At 47.1% G+C, this 20,470-nt stretch overlaps 1 protein-coding gene across 1 annotated transcript in view; it reads right to left on the bottom strand.

Moving 5' to 3' along the window:
* Positions 1 to 14,684, bottom strand: part of NBL1 (NBL1, DAN family BMP antagonist) — a 34,317-nt gene extending 19,633 nt beyond the window's left edge. Inside the window, exon 1 of the mRNA XM_053401031.1 lies at positions 13,708 to 14,684. The gene's annotated coding sequence lies outside the window, so the exon portion shown is untranslated. The remainder of the gene's footprint in view (positions 1 to 13,707) is intronic.
* Positions 14,685 to 20,470: the final 5,786 nt, after the last annotated feature.

Below are 20,470 nucleotides of genomic sequence, written 5' to 3'. Positions count from 1 at the left end.
TGTTTTGTGTGTTGCATGTTGGAATTATATTGGGGTGTGTTTTGTATGTTGCATGTCAGATACTCCAGTGGCTGAATTGTCAAGTGTGGGCCGGGGCTTAGCGTCCCCTTGGCCGAGCGATTGCAGGGCTGTGCATTTCTTGGCAACGCGAGTTCGCCAAGTCACAGTCTGTAGTGGTTGGTGTGTGAAAGGATCTTAAACCCGGTTAGGAGCGGAGTATCTGAAAAAAAAGGGGTCTGGGGCAAGCTAACGTAGTCCTCTGAAATGTTTTTTAACCAACTGGAAAGCAGCTACGAAGCATGATGATTGGGTTCAAATTGAGAAGAGAGAGGATGTGAGGTTGATTGGCCCACCCAAGGAACTAATTGGCCCTTGGAGGGCAGATTTAATTTGTAACTAATCAACCCACTATATCAAAATATCTTGAACGTCCACCCAGACCAGATCCCTTATATTTCTACCTGGAAAATCAATGTAGAAAAGAATCCACCGTGGCTGAAAGCCTGCCGAGGCGACGCCCCACAAAATACAATTTGTGCAGTCTGACCGGCAGGGAAGTCAGAAAAGCCTCCGGTGATATCAGAGCCGGAAGGAGAGGAAGGAGAAGAGGGGGAAGTCATTAAACCGCCGCCACCCTATGCTCCACCAACTGCCCCTCTAGCGAATCCCCGAGGCCCAGGGCCCCAGGACCAGGGAGGAGCCGGCCCTCAGCCTGAACCCTCCAAGGTTGATGAATTAGAGAGCAAAGAGGAAGAGAATGATGAGGAGTTTATGAAGGGACTAATTGAGTTAGCAAAGAAAGGAAAAAAGGTGGACATTGAGATTGCAACAGTATGTACAACCCTATGCGAAAGAAGTGGATGTTAGTTCCCATTTGTTGGCAGCAGCAGGATGTTCCCCAACACAAGGGAAGAAATGGCAGAAGGAATGAATAGAAGCAGCAACCAGGGCGTCCCTCCATAAGTCCCATAAGGCACAGAAAAAGGGTGGGACTGCAATGATGCCTCTACGCAGAGTGTATGACCCACCAGCCCCCCAGGACAGGGTGGGGAAGCACCACCATGCACTTATACAGTCCAACATGTGCCTTTTTCAAGTGCTGATGTGTGCAATTGGAGAAATTAGAACCCTACCTTTGAGGAGAACCCAGATGATATTGCCAACGCCCCATTATAAAGGCTGCCTTTGTAGCTCAGGCAGCGTCCGATATTCGCCAAAAAAAAAATAAAATCCAGAAGCATAAGGGGTTCATCGGCCATGGGCTGGAATAGATGTTGGAAATAGCTCAAACCACTTACAATCAGAGAGATGAGGAGGCCCAGAGAAAAAAGGAGAAGTATCAAACAAGGAAGTTGATGGCATTACAGACTACCACACCCACCCCTCAGGAAAGAGGAAGTGCCCGGGGAGGAGGGCGAAGCCGTCTGGGGAGGAATCAGTGCGCCATCTGCCGACAGGAAGGGCACTGGAAGAGAGAGAATGCCCTATTCTATTATTAGGAAGAGATTTGTTGGTAAAGTTGCAAGCCCAAATTACTTTTAAGCCATCGGGAGAAGCCACATTGTCCACTATGTCACTTGGGGAACTGGTTGTGGAGGCACCCCTGAGAGAGTACTGGCGCCTCATGATGGTAAAAGAAGAGGAGGGACCCATCCCCGCCAGTATTCTGGAACAAGTGAACCCCCCAGGAATGGCAAAGAATATCCCACCAATAATTGTGAAGCCCAAGCCATTTGTCAATCCTGTTGCAGTAAATAAGTATCCCATCCCACAAAGGGCGACTGAAGGAGTGTGGGTGCATCTAGAGCGACTGCTCCAACATAGGATCTTGAGGCAATGCCAATCACAGTGGAAGACCCCTTTGTTACCAGTGAAGAAAGGAAGCAGGCTATTATCCTGATACCAGAGCCAAAGAACTGCAGAGAACTCCGTGGCTTTCTGGGGTCTGCAGGATTTTGTAGGATATGGATATTTAATTACAGCATCATTGCCAAGCCTCTACATGAGTCAACCAGAGGAACTGAGAGAGACCCCTTTGTTTGAGGCACAGAACAACAGCAAGCCTTCGTGGATTTGAAGAGGGCACTACAGCAAGCCCCAGCGCTTGGCATCCCAAACCCTGAGAAACCCTTTACTCTATTCGTGGATGAGGACCAAGGGACAGCGAAAGGGGTTTTGTGCCAAAATTGGGAAGCTGGCAACAGCCAGTGGCATACCTATCTGAGCGCCTGACGCCTACAGAGCAAGGTTTACCGCCGTGTATGAGAACAGTTGTGGCAGTAGCCACCCTACTGAACAAAGCAGACAAATTTACTTTTGGCCAAGACACTGTTTGTGTGACCCCGCATGCAGTCCCAGCTTTGCTTGACATGAAGGGTACCTATTTTCTCTCCCAGGCTAAAATGAGAAAATGTCAAATGTTATTGCTGCACCCGCGTTTGAAGTTTCAGGTCACCACCGCCCTCAACCCAGCTACCCTGTTGCCAGTAGGAGAAGGTGAGGAGCAGATGCACAATTGCATTGAAGTAATGGATGAAGAATATTTCAGCAGGCCTGACCTTAAAGATGAAGCAAACCCCCACTGGCCTTCATGGTTTGTGGATGGAAGCAGCTTTGTTGAAGCTGGACAGCGGAAGGCAGGCTATGCAGTGGTAGCCTTGGAAGACCAAGTGATCGAAGTGCAGCCACTCCCGCCTGGAACGTCGGCCCGGCTGGCATAAATAACAGCGCTTACCAGAGCCCTGACCCTAGCAAAGGGACAGAAGATAAACATTTATACTTTAAGTATGCCTTTCTGACTTTACATGCTCATGGAGCCTTCTGGAAGGAAAGAGGTTTGCTTACCTCCAGAGGTAACCAGGTGCCTGTTACGGGAGATCATTCCCCGCTATGGACTACCTAGGTCAATAGGATCTGACAATGGACCAGCCTTTGTCCACTCAGTTTTGCAATAACCCCCCATGCTAGTCAAAATGTGCAGTTTGATGATTATGTGCAGTCATTCTCCCGAGATTTTCTCTCTTTCTAACAGGTGGACCCAGGCCCACTGCTGTTGAAGTTGCTGACCTCACCCCTTGGGTCCACCACACTTAAGTGAAGAAGGCTATTTTAGATTGGACAGTTACACCAAATCCTGATGATCCTCTGAAGCTAACCATCTCCAGAAGAGCGCCTGACGACTGGACAAGTGGATGGGAGGGACGCCCGCGGGCAGCGTCCCCAACGTAGAGACTTTTTTCCCCAGCAAATTTTAAGGCACCGCCAGGACTTTTGATATTGGGGCCAGAACTCTTTGATATGGTCACTCCGTGTGTCAGGCCTCTGCAAGGGTGGATATATATTCCTGTGGCTGTATGTTAATATATGTAGAGGGAGAAGCCCCTTTCGGATACAGTGTGTTGGGAGGAAATCATGAGAGTATTAAGCATCCACAAGGACAGGTGGGAAAATTGGTTAAGATAATAGGCTCCTCCTCAGAGAGGTGGGACACAACCTCCCAAGAAGCAAGGTAGCTGATAGAGCACGAGTATCAGTGGGCCCTTCAGCAATAAAATAGATATGTCCCAGATAATAATGTCAGCATTTCAGCCACCATTGATCACATGGAAACAATGATAGCCAGGAACCCGCTGAAAACTACAGGAGGTGATCTATGGGGTTGGTTATATTCCTGGCTGCCTCATGGCAGTTGGCTCAGGCATATTGTGGTATTATTAGCAGGGCCGCTGTTAATCCTTCTGCTTCTTTGCCTCTGTATACCCTGCTTGGTGCAATGCTTACAAGGTGTGATGCAAAAAAAATAAAAATATCATGGCCCTTATTGTTCTCCCCCAGGATTATAAACCCAAGAGACCAGGACGAACCTAGGAGATAGGTTGTCCAAAAGAAGAGGAGGGAATTGAAAGGGTTAATCTCAATACTATCTGCACCTAAGCTAACTTCTGCAGTTGTGGTTAAGCAGCTAGCAAAAAACCGCAATTGCAAGCTGGGAGCTACTTCCTCTTTCTGCCGGCTAGCAGGAAGCTGCAGAAACGCAAGAGACAAGGAGCACACAAACAAGGGAGGGAGGGGGCTTAGCTAGCTATATGCCATATTAGGGAGTAAGCTAAAACTTGCCAGCTGATTGGAGAAGGTTTTGGGGAAGCTTGGGGGAGGGAAGGGTGTTTTCAAGGTATAAGAAAGTTTGCAAATGTGAAATTGGGCGTAGCCAGTCTTTGGAGAGGACTCCACTGGCTGCCTCTGCGCAGATCTCAATAAATCTCTTTTCTCTGACCAAGAAGTCTCTGGAATTGTTTTTCCCCTCTGGCCACGGGGTTGGCGGACCGCTGGACCTCCGGGTACTGCTAATCTAAGGCTTCACATCGATATTTACAAATCAGCATCAGCAGATTTTATGCGCAACAGTGCCCTCTGTTGTGCTTCAGGTTAAACATGTGCTGGACGGAACTGTTGTTGTTTAGTCGTTTAGTCGTGTCCGACTCTTCGTGACCCCATGGACCAGAGCACGCCAGGCACTCCTGTCTTCCACTGCCTCCCGCAGTTTGGTCCAACTTATGCTGGTAGCTTCGAGAACACTGTCCAGCCATCTCGTCCTCTGTCGTCCCCTTCTCCTTGTGCCCTCCGTCTTCCCCAGCATCAGGGTCTTTTCCAGGGAGTCTTCTCTTCTCATGAGGTGGCCAAAGTATCGGAGCCTCAGCTTCAGGATCTGTCCTTCCAGTGAGCACTCAGGGCTGATTTCCTGAAGAATGGAGAGGTTTGATCTTCTTGCAGTCCATGGGACTCTCAAGAGTCTCCTCCAGCACCATAATTCAAAAGCATCAATTCTTTGGCGATCAGCCTTCTTTATGGTACAGCTCTCACTTCCATACTTCACTACTGGGAAAACCATAGCTTTAACTATACGGACCTTTGTTGGCAAGGTGATGTCTCTGCTTTTTAAGATGTTGTCTAGGTTTGTCATTGCTTTTCTCCCAAGAACTAGATGGTCTTAAAAGTGTCTGTGCAAAAGGCAAAATCTCAGCGAGACGTTTTGCTTCTAGGGATGCTTCAGGAGAAAGCCAGGCTCTAAGCATCTCTCCAGCACTTCCCACGAACAACCTTTTAAAGGCGGCGCCATCAAATATTGATCAAATACTGGGGCTGCAGCTGGTAAGTGCCATGGATTTGCACGACGACCTGAAAGGATTTGGCAGGTAAAACACAATGGTGTTTAACGCACTGCAGTCTTTGACAGGCGTCATGCAGCGGCATCTGGCAGTATTCAAAGGGGCAACATGCAATGGCATTTAATAACGGGGAGGTGACAAGCAAATGCATTTAGTAAGTGACTGCACCTGATAGCTTAACGCTGGTAAATAAGAGGCAGCTAGAGTGCGTATTGGGGACGCGGGTGGCGCTGTGGGTTAAACCACAGAGCCTAGGACTTGCCGATCAGAAGGTTGGCAGTTCGAATCCCCACGACGGGGTGAGCTCCCGTTGCTCGGTCCCTGCTCCTGCCAACCAGGCAGTTCGAAAGCACGTCAAAGTGCAAGTAGATAAATAGGTACCGCTCTGGCGGGAAGGTAAACGGCGTTTCCATGCGCTGCTCTGGTTCGCCAGAAGCGGCTTAGTCATGCTGGCCACATGACCCAGAAACTGTACGCCGGCTCCCTCGGCCAATAAAGCGAGATGAGCGCCGCAACCCCAGAGTCAGTCACGACTGGACCTAATGGTCAGGGGTCCCTTTACCTTTACCTTTAAGCATTTGAAAAATCTATTGAAACCAGACATTATAAGTTCATCTTAGGCTGGGTAGTTTGCAAGTCTCTGTGGCTTTGTTTAATGTTTTGTATTTTTCTCAGAAGGTTGATAAAGAATGTATAATTTATTATTCTGTTTATATTAATCGCACTACTACTCTATCAGCACAGGTTGCATTTTTCCAGCAGAGTGTGTATTATAGCAGATCACTTGCCTTTTGGACTGAACAGCCTTTCCCACACCTTGCTAAGACTCACACTACAAGAGTGACGGAAGGGGCAAAGCTGGGTTTCTAACAGACCTCATAAATTGCAGGAACGGAATCTCAAAACAAGAGATTAATCCAAATTAATTAACACAGGGTATGAGCACCACAGAAGCCGAGCATTAATCCCCCCCCAATTAAAAAAAGTCACATTAGACTTCTTTTAATATGTCTACATATACTTGATTTTGCCAAACATCACAAGTCAGCAAATAAATCTCCATGCCATACCTCAACCGGGTCCTTATGGGACAGAAATTCTTGACATCAGTCCCAGTTAATGTCGCCCTGCACAGCGTGAACCCAGCACGAAAACAAACCTTTTAAAAAAATTAAAATGTCAAAAAATAGGTGGCCATCCATGCCCTCTGCTTTTATTTTTGTTTTAACTGCATTGATGAAGATGGATAGAACCTAAATTTACATAGGCAATTGCCAAGAGACAATTGAAAGTTGCTTCCAACTAAGAATCAGAATGGAAAGAATTTTTATTTGAATCAGCCACTAGCCATAGCAATAAAATAAAATACAATGTATTGAAGTTAGAGGTAAATACTATGCAAAATACGCTGTGGAGGTTTACTAAGTTTTACTCAGAGTAGACACATTGAAGTTCATAGACCTCAGTTAGCCAGACCCGTTCATCATCAATGGGTCTGTTCTATGTAGGATTAGCATTTGATGCAAACACCCAACAAATGTGCTCCTTATCAGAATTATTCCATTTCCACTCTTATGGAGCAAAGCTATGAAACACTTTTTAAAAGATGTGGGTGAAGATGAAAAATAAGTCACTATTGAGAAAAGCACACAACACCACAAGAGACTTTTTGAAAATCAGGGGTCTCTGCGGCATTATAATGATGGATAATCGCTTGCAAATTCTGGATGGTTTATAAAATGTAGACGCTGTCAGTGAAATTTGCAAATAACCCACAACCAATCTTGCGTCTTCTCTTGCTTGAGGTTTTCCTGTTGTTGCTTTTCCCCAATGCCACTTAATAAAGAGACCTGTGAAACTCCAAACCTTGCAGACTTTCCCATCACCTTAAATTGGCTCAGGAAAAGACAGTTTTATGGGCTGTAGAGGTTTAGGATAGACTTCATCACCGCTGTGGAAGGGATTAGTGTGTGCCATTTGTGTAAACAGCAACCCCTGTAATCAGTTCTGGCAATGAAAGGTTGTACGTGCAAACGCAAACACACGCAAATTGTAGAAGGGACTGCAAGGGTCATCTAGTCCAACCCTCTGCCATGAAGCAATCCTATATTCAGCTATTCTGTCACATTAAAAAAATAAAAATCAACCTACCTCGTAATCCTTCAAGCATACCAACTCGGGAAAGAGTTTTGCTGAAGCGAGTTAAGCTTTACAGTGGTACCTCGGGTTAAGAACTTAATTAATTCTGGAGGTCCGTTTCTGAAACTGCTCTTAACCTGAGATACCACTTTAGCAGCTCTTTCCTCTTGCAATGCGAACTTGCAGCTCCCCGCATATTCCCGGACTACAACTCCCATCATCTCCCCTCGCTGTTGGCCATGCTGACTTAGGACCTGAAGGACCGCACTGGTTCTCCAGCCATGCCTGGGGACAAAGCCCTCAGAGATTGCTTGCTTGGACTGTGATACCTGGAGGTGCGGCTGGGTTCATGGTCCTCTGCTCTCTCAAAATCAACCCATCAGGCACCAGCGAAAGCTTATAGGCTTGTCCGCACAATGCCCCAATGCCATCCTGCGGTTACTGCAGGGATCGCAGGATGAGAGGCCAACGTGGACCTTTGGCCCTCTCAGTCCAGCCTTCCCCCAAGTCGTGCCCCTCCTGGGGCCGTACCTCTTATCAACCCCGTTCCCCACTCCCCCCACCTGCCTTTTCCCTGGCTGCGGTGTGTCCTTAAACTGTGGCAATGCCTCTTGCCCTACCACTGTCTCGCCAGAGTGGTCCATGCCCTGATTATCTCCCGCTTGGACAACTGCCATGTGCTCTACTATCTTTGAAGGTGATGATGATGTTGATGATGATGATTTATTTATACCCCGCCCATCTGGCTGGGCTTCCCCAGCCACTCTGGGCGACTTCCAACCAAATATTAAAATACAGTAATACATCAAATATTAAAAGCTTCCCTAAACAGGGCTGCCTTCAGATGTCTTCTAAAAGTTTGGTAGTTGTTGTTCTCTTTGACATCTGGTGGGAGGGCGTTCCACAGGGCGGGTGCCACTACCGAGAAGGCCCTCTGCCTGGTTCCCTGTAACTTGGCTTCTTGCAGTGAGGGAACCGCCAGAAGGCCCTCAGCGCTGGACCTCAGTATCCAGGCTGGACGATGGGGGTGGAGACGCTCCTTTAAAGGTCCTTTAAAGGGCTTTAAAGGTCAGCACCAACACTTTGAATTGTGCTCAGAAACTTACTGGGAGCCAATGTACAGAAACCACAACTAATCCAGGATCTGGCAGCTAGACTGGCGACTGGAACCATTTAACACTAGTCCTACATTGTCTCCCAGTACGTTTCCGAGCACAATTCAAAGTGTTGGTGCCAGAAATTCAGCCAAGAGGGGATGTGGCTCTCAAGCTGAAAAATCCCCCACTCAGCCCCTGAGTCATGGGGGTGCAGAGATGGTGTGAATGAACTTAGCGCTTAGCTTATATTTTAATTGCTACTTTGTTAAAGCTCTTCATATTGTTTTATGGATTCTAAATGCTGCATTGATTTGTTAACTACATGACTTGCCGTCATTGTGAGGTTTAGCTCATTTTTTAGTTTCTCTTTTGTTGAGATGGCAACTGTTTTATTGATAATTTGTGGATTATTTTATACGATGTATGCTGTATTCGTGAAGCGCTGGTATGTTTTATTATGCTATGGTTGTTTATTGGTGGTAAGCCGCTTTGAGATTCATTTGAATGAAAAGCGGCGTAAAGATACAATCAATCAATCAAATCAAATCCACGTGTGCAAATCTAGGGCCAATGGAACCGCTGGCCACTCACCCATCCCACTCTCTTGGGATCAGCATGAAAGGAGGGAACAAGGAAAGATTTATTGGGGTCATATAATGCTGAAGTCCAATGCCCCAACAATTTAGCCCCCCCCCCTCAAGATGGTCAGAGAAGACTGTGTGTCCCGGCCCCTTCTGGATGAAAGGGTCCCTCAATGAACATGCCTTGCCTAAGGACACCCCAAATTCTGAGGCTGTCTCTTCTCCACCCAGCAAATGTGTGTGTGTGTGTGTGTGTGTGTGTGTGTGTGCTAGAGAAGAGTTTACAATTTGGGCTGAACCAGACAGGTTGTCCCCCAGAAGTCCAGGAATATGATGAACGGGGTTTTGGGAAGTGATGCAGAGCAGCAAGAAATACATCAGAAATTAAAAGAAGGAGCTGTTCCAGTGAGATGTTGCTCTTGAGAACAATTGGATCCGAAATGCAGTTATAGGGAAATACAGTGGTACCTCGGGTTACAGGCACTTCAGGTTACATACGCTTCAGGTTACAGACTCCGCTAACCCAGAAATAGTACCTCAGGTTAAGAACTTTGCTTCAGGATGAGAACAGAAATTGTGCTCTGGCGGCGCAGTGGCAGCAGGAGGCCCCATTAGCTAAAGTGGTGCTTCAGGTTAAGAACAGTTTCAGGTTAAGAACGGACCTCCAGAACGAATTAAGTTCTTAATCCAAGGTACCACTATATACAGGTCCCCCATCTCTGCCCTAAAAATAAACAGAAAATCATTTCTAAGATGCAGAAAGGGACAAATCATGCGGGGGGGGCACAATCTTCCCTGCGAGGAAAAAAGAGAAAGCATTTGATTTTTGCCTTTAAATTTTTTTTAGCAGGAAGGTGACTAAAGGAAAGGATAGATATTACGGATATTTTCTGATATCGTGAATAAAGAGAGCTTTTGCCCTCTCTCATAATACAAGAACTCAAAGCCGCCGCCCAAGCAAAATCGGCGCGGGTAAGGGCAGATGCGAGAAAATCCTTGTTTGCGCGACACCAAATCAGCTGATGGAACTCACTGCCACAAGATGCGCAGGTGGCTTACAGACCTAGCTGGCTCTAAAGTGGGACTAGGCACCTTCATGGAGGAGAGAGAAGCCTACCAGCAAGGATTATCCATGACCATTTAATTGGGCCTCAACACCTGGAGGCAGTCTATCTCCGAATGTCAAATACTGGTAGCATCTGACAAGCCACTATGGGGGGAAAGTTGAGGGTCTAGATCAGGGCGGGGGTAGTGATCTACTCACTAGATGGATCTCTGGCCTGATCCAGCAGGGATTTTTTCTATGTTCTTAAGAGGAAGGAACTCATATGATTTCACTGCACAGATTTTATAGCAAAGAAACACTTTTCTTTCTCATCTTCGCTCACGGTACAAACCCATTATCTTACAAAGATGGAGAGTTGCCGGTACCCTGCTCACAGTGGTAATTTGCCAGGGGTAAGAACTGAACCCAGTAATGCTAAGATTTCGGGAAGTTTTGGATAGATAGCACAGTTACAGAATCTGACCTCACAAAATTAAGATCCTCAAAAGCCGGTTGTGTTGACCGGGTGTGTTTAAAAATGGTTGGGCTGTGGTAGGGGGATCTTGATCGACAATAAATATATGCAAATCCCAAGAACCAGCCGACGTGTGTGCTAAACCACCTTTCACAAAAGCTAGAAAGCCAAAATTAGGCGCAATGATCATCTCTTGGGGATGACTGAACCAAGGGGATGTTTTTGAAAATTCGGGAGTGATGTCTAAACCACCACCGCAACGTTCTACAACCTCATCGCTTTTCAGTGGGGTTTCCCCACCGAAACTCCATCATAGGACCCAATTTTTTAGGGGGGGTATTAAAATTTGTATTAAAATGGAGAAAGACTTTGAATCTTCCCTAGCCCTCAGGAATTTGGGGAAACTTTTAATCCGCAACATTTTCGCTCTGATTCAAAGGGTGGGTGTTGATACAACTGAGGACAGATTTAGAAAGATAAAATAATCATCATCATCCCACTGGGATTTTTCAGGGGAAACAGGAACTTCCCCAGCAAAGTCCTCTGGAAGGAATCTGGGTGTATTTAGGAAAAATTTGCCCCAGAGGTCAGAGGATGTGAAAAGATGTGAATACAAACTATATATTTTACGAGAAAGGTCAGGAGGCAGAAAGAGCCCTTCAAAGCCATCCCAGATTGCTTTTGTCAGTCAAACCCACTAAGAAAATCTATTACTGAGCAATTTGCGATGCCTTCAGATATGTGCTTTTCTATGGGGGTGCAAGCAAATGTCACTGGGTTTTTTTAAACTGGTTTTGAAAGATCTCATGGCAGCAAGACAGCAAATACTTCTAAGCATGCAGATTGGAACATATGCAACCTTTTAACTTTTCTTTGAAAATGGAAATCTTTTGTTTTCTCTTTGTTCAAGCTCCTCTCCCTCCCCTTTGCCCCCAACCCCCACCCCACCCCAAATGAATTAATTTCAGATTTCTTGGCTCAGTTATTCCTCCCCCCCCCTTTTGAGGAAAAAAGAGAAGAAGAAAAACGGTTGGGGGAGAGAGAGAGACTTGATCAGAGAACGGGCACACACAAAAGAAATTTCTAAAATGCGATTCTTCACGGATTTGCTCCTTTCTTCGCAGGAGAGAGGAAAAGGTGGGAGGTGGAAATATTTTAATGACTCGAAAGCTATGCCCCCCCACCCTACCCTGGCTTCATCTGTAACTGATTTCTATTTGTGAGCTATTTCTCCTCTTTCAAACCATCAATCACAGCAGGGAAAAGGGGAGGAAAAGTCGGGGGGGGGAGAGAGAAGCGTAAAAATCTGGTCTTGATAAATGGAGAAAAGAGAGAGAGACAGGTTTGCTTTCATTTCAGGCTCCCCCTGGAGCGTGGAGGAGAAGGGGGGAAACTTTGCAAGGGTGTCTGATGGCTGCCACCTCTGCCTTTGCTGCTGGGAGGGGGGACATGAAGGTAGCCTTGCAAATAAGTCCACAGAGATCACTAGCCTGCATGCCCGCCTGCCTTCCACACTTGAAATGGACAGGATGAAAAAGAAAGATATAACACTATTCTTTTCCCTTTCACCAAGCCCCCCTCTCTCTCTGTGCCTCTTTCTCTCTCTAGCTGGTCGCCTAGGAGTGAGAGTTACTCGCCCCAGAAGAGCAGGCTGAGTCACAGGCCTGGAAAGAGTTGTGTGGATTCCCAGAGATAGCTTACCTCTGCGGCAACCAGAGGGATGGTTTGCGTGTTTGCCACAATTCAACATGGGACAAGGTGGTGACGAAGTTCGCCAGAATTAGCCGGCTGGAGGAATTATAAACTCACTAAATGAAGGGAGCATGGACGGATGGATCGGTCCATTTCAGCTTGTCATTTTCAGAAAGGCCACTGGATCAGGCCAGCGGCTCATCTCGTTCAGGATCCCGTTCCCAGAGGTCAGCCCACCACCCTTTTCCATATCAATTTGCCTTGGGGGACGGACAGATGGGAGAAGTCCTCAAGCAATTGCACCAGCAATTTAGTCTGCAACCAGTTTTGTCTAATGTGTGCATTTTTGCAAAACCGTGTTCCCTAATACAATGCAAAATTGTATGTGATTTTCGCTAATAGAGGGATTTTAGTAGACACTTTACCCTGGCCTGTGTTTTCTTCTCGTATGCATCACTCGGCTGGAGAACCCCATTGCAAAATTTCGAAAAGCAATGAAATTGTCACCTGTCGTTCCACAAGGGGTTTAATTCTTGTATCCTGCACCTATTTTTCCTGCCGCCCTGTGACTGTACTCTGTGTGTTGTTTATAAAATCAAATAAATGCATTCAAAGCGCAAACTCTGAAGGACGGACACGTTTCGCTTTGCACCAGATTTTCTCGGAAAGCACAAATTTGCTAGTTTCACCTTTCAGTGCAGACTGAATCTTCCTATTCCCTATTAAGGAGTAAACTAGGGGGTGGTTTGGTGTCAGCTGGAAAGCAGTAGAATCCACTGGAAAATATAATCTGCGGATGCTTTGATATAGGCGCATCGGCCACCAAGCAAAAGAAGATGCGGTACAGGTCATCACTGGTGGGTGGAGGAAAAGTGTCGACCGCGTTCCACTTTTACTATATGTGTAGAAAGGTCCTGAAATGATGACCACCACTTACTTCCTTCCATATCTCTCCCTGTTCTAGCCTGACGGGGCAACTATGCCACTCACGCAACACCATCTGAGATGTATGAATCATCTTCGTAAAGAAGCATCATGCCACAGAAGTTCAAAAGCTGTTACGATAGGTTGGAAAACAGAGAACCTACATTATTAAAATCAGATGTGCGTTCTGGGTTTTTTTTAATGCCTTTTCATATCAACCTCAGAAGCACAGCACCAACAAAGTTCTACTCAGGAGTATACCCTTTGAAACTAATGGACCTACATTTGTCAATACCCATAGGATCTTACAACTGAGTGCGACATGCTGGATACAAGCCCACATTTATATATTTTTTAAAAAACAACAGTTGCTTTAATATCGATCTTTTTTCTTTATTTGTACGGCAAGTTTCACACACTGCATTAATGGTCTAAAATCTCGTGTCGCTGAACTTGGCCAATGTCAGAATTGGCAAAATGTTCGGGTCACACAAGACACTTCATAAGTAGGCTAAATCTCAGCTACCCACAGGGAGCCAGAAGGGATACACAATCATAGCAGAGAAGGCACCCAAAAATGGTTACTTACCATTAAATGGACTGGTCGGAGAGGCGTTCCATCAAAACTTCCTCGGATAATATTCTTGTCTCTTCTTTTTTTTAAGGGGGAGGGCACTCAAAAATTAAAACACCTCATTATCCAGTAAAGTGTGGGCTCCGATTCCTAGCCTTTCTGTAAGCAAATTTCCTCCAAAGGTTTATTTCCAGTTCATCCCAAACGTTTAAGCGAAACGTGAAAGGGTATTTTTGCGGGGTGTTGGACAAGAAGACAATTCCTTGCAACCTGAACTTCAGCAAAACTTTTATCTCCTTCTCAGGAACGGAGGAAAAATAAATTATTTCCGAACCAGGCACCAGGTTCAAAAAAGTCCGGGGGGGGGAACCCTCTAGTCCATTCAGAGTGACTTTTTTCTCCCCCCTTGGTCAATAATTAAAAGTGTGGGGGTGGAACTATTGAAAGCTTCACCCCCTCTCCCCGAAAAAAATCCCCAAGTAAATCAGAGATCGGAGCAGAAAGAAGGCTAGGAAAAGAGCGAGGAGGAACTCTTAAAAGCTGCTGCTGCTTTCAAAACAATATGCAGGCGTAATAATTATTGGGGGGAGGCGGAAAAAACCCAATTATAATAAGGAGAGTTTTGCAGAGTGCAGCGCAGCTCCTGTGAAAGATCGAAGCTTCCTAAAAATGCAATAATTTCCAACTCTGAAGAAGAAGAAGAGGAGGAGGAGGGGGAGATTTGAACTTTCTCGGTGCTTTCTGGCTAGGCTCAAAAAAGGAAAGACAGCAGGGCTCTCCTCCTAGTAAATCAACCCCCCCTCGTCTCTCCTCCCTTTTTCTCCGGGTAAATCAACCAACCAACCCCAGCCTTTGACTGCTCCCTGTTTTTTTAAAAAAAGGTGGTGTAGTTGTGGGAAGCAAATCCTCTCTGCTGCCTCTTTTGCCTCTTCAGTGGAGCAAGATTATATTGTGAGCAGACAAGAACCAGCTAGCCAGGACAAGGGGGGGGGGGGAATGGGTGGCGATGGCTGGTGGTGATGGGAGATAGTGCCCTCAGCCTGTTGCCTTTTTTTTCTCTCTCTCTCAAGGGCGAGGTGGCTTTCCTGCTCTTGCAGCTGGGGCTGGAGACGGGCCAAGAAACTCCTGCAAAAGTGGCTGGGAAGGCAAAGGGGTCTGGACTCCAAGGAAAACAAGAAATGAGAGGGAGGGAGAAATGTGTGTGTCAAATTTCCTAGTCTTTTTTTCTTTTCTTTTGAGGATGGGTTCTTTGGTCAGGGGGAGGCAAGGCTGGTAGAGCCTCCCTGGGCAGGGGCACTCTACCTGCCTTGCCGAACTACGGAACTCGGCTCCCATAGGAGGTGACAACACTTGGGGTCAACTTTAAAAGAGGATTGGGCAGATTCATGGGCAAGGAGAGGGTGACGGACGGCTGTTAGCCACGATGGCTGTGCTCTGGTTGGGGACAGCACATGCTTCTGGGTAGCAGATGCTAGAAACCGCAGGAAGGGTGCTCTGGGGCTTGGATCCAGGATGCTGTATATTTTAAAGACATTACAGTAGTTGTTTACGTTTTATTTTTAATTCTGATGCAATTCAATTAAAAATTTCTTTTTTGTCGTTTGTATGTTTTTAGTCTTTTGTATTTTATCTGTCTTGCAAGCCATCTTGAGTCCCCAGTTTGGGGGAAAGGCAGAATATTGACATTAATGCTAATACTAATAACCCAGTAAAGGTAAAGGTAAAGGTAAAGGGACCCCTGACCATGAGGTCCAGTTGTGGCCGACTCTGGGGTTGCAGCGCTCATCTCACTTTACTGGCCAAGGGAGCTGGCGTTTGTCGGCAGACAGCTTCCAGGTCATGTGGCCAGCATGACTAAGCTGCTTCTGGCGGACCAGAGCAGCGCATGGAAATGCCGTTTACCTTCCCGCCAGAGCGGTACCTGTTTATCTACTTGCACTTTGATGGGCTTTTGAACTGCTAGGTTGGCAGGAGCAGGGACTGAGCAATGGGAGCTCACCCCGTCGCGGGGATTCGAACCGCCGACCTTCTGATCGGCAAGTCCTAGGCTCTGTGGTTTAACCCACAGTGCCACCCACGTCCCTAATAACCCAGTAGGGCCCTTCTTAAATTTCTTATACATTCGATAATGAGTAAAGGAAAACCTCCATGGGCAGAGGCCGTCTACTCCAAATGACAGGTGCGTTGGGGACAAATAATGAGGGAGGGATATTATCCTCATTCCCTGCTGGTGAGCCTTCAAGAGGCACTTAGCCGAGTGCTGTCAGAAACAGTGTGCTAGAAAAGGTAGCTTCTTAAGTCTCCAGGTGTTCCTGGACTCCCAAGTCCTATCAGCCCAGCTTGCATGGGCAGCGGTCAGTGATGGCTGGAGCTGGGAGCCCAGTAGCATCTTGAGGGTCACAGGTTCCCACCGCCTTGCTTGAAAGATAGTAAGAGTTGTGATAGAGCTAGCGAGGGGCACTAAAGGCAAGTGATGGTCTCAATCAATAATGGGGAACTAGCAGCCTTTCTGATGTTCCTAGACTCCAATTTCCATGAGCTCAAGCCCATCATAGCCAATGGTCTAGCAACATCTGGAGAGCCACAGGATCCCCATCCCTGCATTAAAAGATGGCAGAGTTGTGATGGAGGAAGCGATGGGCACTAAAGGCAAATGATGGTCCGCTTTAAGAATTGGAAACCAGAAGCTCTTCTGATGTTGCTGAACTCCCAGTTTCCATAAGCTCCTGGAATCATGGTCCATGGTCCAGCAACAGGTTGATAATGACAGAGTTGTGATGCAGGAAGTGAGGGGCACTAAAGGCAAGTGATGGTCTATTTCAATCATGGAGAACCTTCTGCCTTCGGGAGATTGAACTCCAACTCCCCTGAGCTCCAGCCAACAGGCCAGCAACATTTGGAGGGCCACCAATTCCCCATCCTGTAACGATGGCAGAGTTGTGGTACAGCTAGCTAGGGGCTTTCACTTTCAGTGAAAGCTGGACCATAAAGAAGGCTGATCGCCGAAGAATTGATGCTTTTGAATTATAGTGCTGGAGGAGACTCTTGAGAGTCCCATGAACTGCAAGAAGATCAAACCTATCCATTCTGAAGGAAATCAGCCCTGAGTGCTCACTGGAAGGACAGATCCTGAAGCTGAGGCTCCAATACTTTGGCCACCTCATGAGAAGAGAAGACTCCCTGGAAAAGACCCTGATGTTGGGAAAGATGGAGGGCACAAGGAGAAGGGGATGAAAGAGGACGAGATGGTGGGACAGTGTTCTCAAAGCTACCAGCATGAGTTTGACCAAACTGTGGGAGGCAGTGGAAGACAGAAGTGCCTGGCGTGCTTTGGTCCAGTGGGTCACGAAGAGTCGGACGCGACTAAACGACTAAACAACAACAGCTAGGGGCAGTAAAGGCAGGTGACGGTCTCTTTCAGTGACCTGCAGCTCTCCTGGTGTCCCTGGAGACACCAACTCCATGTCCAGCCGGCATGGCCAACAGTCAGGGGTGACAGCAAGTCTCATCAACATCTGGAGGGGTGCAAGTTGTCCAGCCTGGACAGAGGGAACACGGACCGAAGGGTTCTGTCAGAGCCTCGTCTTGCGCCATCTGCTTGGCAATTGGTTTTATCTGAGGCTCCGGCTCCCTGCGCTGCTGCCAGGGCTCTCTGAACATGTCAAGACGCAGCAGGGACCCGCGTGGGCGTGAGAGCTGGAAGGATTGGTACATGGGAGAACGAAAGGGAGAAGAGAAAGAAAATAAACTTGTTGTTGGGACTTGAACAGGGATCCGAAGGGCCTGACGGATAGAGGTTGCACACCTCGTTCTCAGAACGAACACCTGTGCAGGGAAAGAGGCAGCTGTGATGGGAGTGGTTTGCGCATGGGAGAGTGGTGGATGTTTCGACAGGTGGGGGCATGCGCAGGCTGGCCGCTTCTCCTCTTCTCTCCCGGACACCCCCTCACTGAAGGTTTCTAAGCAGAGTTTGTGTGTTCACCTCCAAAGGATCCTTTAGCTGTGATTCTCATTATATCACTGTATTACAGTGGTACCTCGGGTTAAGAACTTAATTCGTTCTGGAGGTCCGTTCTTAACCTGAAACTGTTCTTAATCTGAGGTACCACTTTAGCAAATGGGGCCTCCCCCTGCCACTGCCTGATTTCTGTTCTCATCCTGAAGCAAAGTTCTTAACCCAAGATACTATTTCTGGGTTAGCGGAGTCTGTAACCTGAAGTGTCTGTAACCTGAGGCATCTGTAACCCGAGGTACCACTGTATTTATTCGCATTCTTCACAGCACAATTGTGGGCTCCCACTTGACACAACTGCTGTGGGATACTGGGCTGTTGGCACAATGCAGCAACCCAACCTCTTCTGGTCGAGAGATTCCCCAGGCAGATTTTAAACAGGCCTTCTTGTTTAAAAAGAGGCAGTATGGTGTAGTGGTTAAGAGCGGTGGACTCATAATCTGGTGAACTGGGTTCAATTCCCCGCTCCTCCACATGCAGCTGCTGGGTGACCTTGGGCTAGTCACACTTCTCTGAAGTCTCTCAGCCCCACTCACCTCACAGAGTGTTTGTTGTGGGGGAGGAAGGGAAAGGAGAATGTTAGCTGCTTTGAGACTCCTTAGAGTAGTGATAAAGCGGGATATCAAATCCAAACTACTACTACTACTACTACTACTACTACTACTACTACTACTCCTCCTCCTCTTCTTCTTCTTCTTCTTCTTCTTCTTCTTCTTCTTCTTCTTCTTCTTCTTCACCCAGTGCAAGTTAACCCATGGAACTCCCTCTCCTCAATAGGTGGCAATGGCCTCCAGCTTGGATAGCTTTGAAAGAGGGTTGGGCAAATTCAGAGAGAACTACCAATGGCCAGCTGGCCACAAAGGCTATGCTTTGCCTCCATGGCTGGAAGCAGGAAATGATGCTGGAAGCCACAGGAGGGGAGGGGAGACTCGATTTTGGGTTCTGCAGGAGGGTTTCCCATAATGGGCATCTGGTTAAAGGTAAAGGGACCCCTGACCATTAGGTCCAGTCGTGGCCAACTCTGGGGTTGCAGTGCTCATCTCACTTTATCGGCCGAGGGAGTCGGCATACAGCTTCTGGGTCATGTGGCCAGCATGACTAAGCCGCTTCTGGCGAACCAGAGCAGCGCACGGAAACGCCGTTTACCTTCCCGCCGGAGCGGTACCTATTTATCTACTTGCACTTGGACGTGCTTTCGGACTGCTAGGTTGGCAGGAGCAGGGACTAAGCAATGGGAGCTCACTCCGTGGCAGGGATTCGAACCCCCGACCTTCTGATCAGCAAGTCCTAGGCTCTGTGGTTTAACCCACAGCGCCACCCGCGTCTGGTTGGGTACTGTGAAAACAGGAGACTGGACTAAATGGGCCTTTCCATATGCTATTAACACAGCCTGCCTGCCTGCCTGATCTCTCAGGATCAAGATGCTTCGCTAGGCAGGTTCTTTGGCCGGATCATGTTTTTCCCAGCTTTGCCATTCTCAGGATGCGCAATCCCACCTCTGTGGCACGAGGAAGGCTTGGCAGAGGCTGCAGAAAGGCCTCCCTCCCTCCCCCCTGAAAAGCTGTTTTGGAAACATCTGGGCTCAGCGCACGATGTGGAATGTGCCTCAGCAGCGGGGTGCAAAAGCTGCTCTTCCTGAGGCCCCCCAAATGCAGCCTCCCACAGGTCAGAGCAGAGACAGCTGCTTCCTCCAATGCTGTCAACCTTTCTTTCAGGGGGCGGGGAGAAAAAGAGAGAGGGAGAGAGAGGTGTCCTTGCTGCACTCCTGTCCTTTGCCATTTTAGATTATTTTTAGGGGGTTGAGGGGAGACCAGGCTTGTAGATAAAATCCCAGGCTTGCATGCGGCCCTTTCTTTGAAAATTAGATGCCTGTTTTAATTTCCGTTGGGGATTTTATTTACTCTTTATCTACATATTATTTACACTTTTTTTAATGTTTAAATTTTTTATTTTTTACCAACCACCAAAACACAAACAGTGAAACCCCCAGGCAGCTGATACATTGGTATACATTATCAATAATAACATATTCGAATCAACCATATGTACAATTTTATATACGTTAACACTCCTCCAGTCACAAGGTTTATTTAACTTTTGACATTTTAATTGCCCCAAATTGTTCAAACCTACCCAAATAAGTCAATATCTTCTCAAACCAATCCTCCTCTTCCTCACTGACCTTAAACCCTTTCGTTCTGTGTATCTTCACAGTTAGATATTCTAAAATTATAATATTCAGTTTTTTCCTCCACTGGTTCACCCCTAGCTCTTCTGCATTTTTCCAATTACTTGCTATAACCTGTCTGGCTGCTGTTACCATCAATTTTACATTTATACCCCACCTTTCCTCCAAGAATCTCGAGATGGAGTACACGGCTGTCCTCCCCACTCCCCTATTTCATTTAATAATAATAATAATAATAATAATAATAATAATAATAATTTATTCTTTATACCCCGCCCATCTGGCTGGGTTTCACCAGCCACTATGGGCGGCTTCCAACAGAACACTAAAATACAATAACCTCTTAAAGATTAAAAGCTTCCCTAAACAGGGCTGCCTTCAGATGTCTTCTAAAAGTTTGGTAGTTATTTTTCTCTTTGACATCTGGTGGGAGGGCGTTCCACAGGGAGGGCGCCACTACCGAGAAGGCCCTCTGCCTGGTTCCCTGGGAGCCAGTGTAGGTCTTTCAAGACCAGTGTTATATGGTCTCGGCGGCTGCTCCCAGTCACCAGTCTAGCTGCCGCATTCTGGATTAATTG

This window comes from Podarcis raffonei, chromosome 8, assembly GCF_027172205.1.
Source record: "Podarcis raffonei isolate rPodRaf1 chromosome 8, rPodRaf1.pri, whole genome shotgun sequence".
In the NCBI taxonomy this organism is placed as follows: domain Eukaryota; kingdom Metazoa; phylum Chordata; class Lepidosauria; order Squamata; family Lacertidae; genus Podarcis; species Podarcis raffonei.
This window is presented reverse-complemented; position numbering and strand designations above follow the sequence as displayed.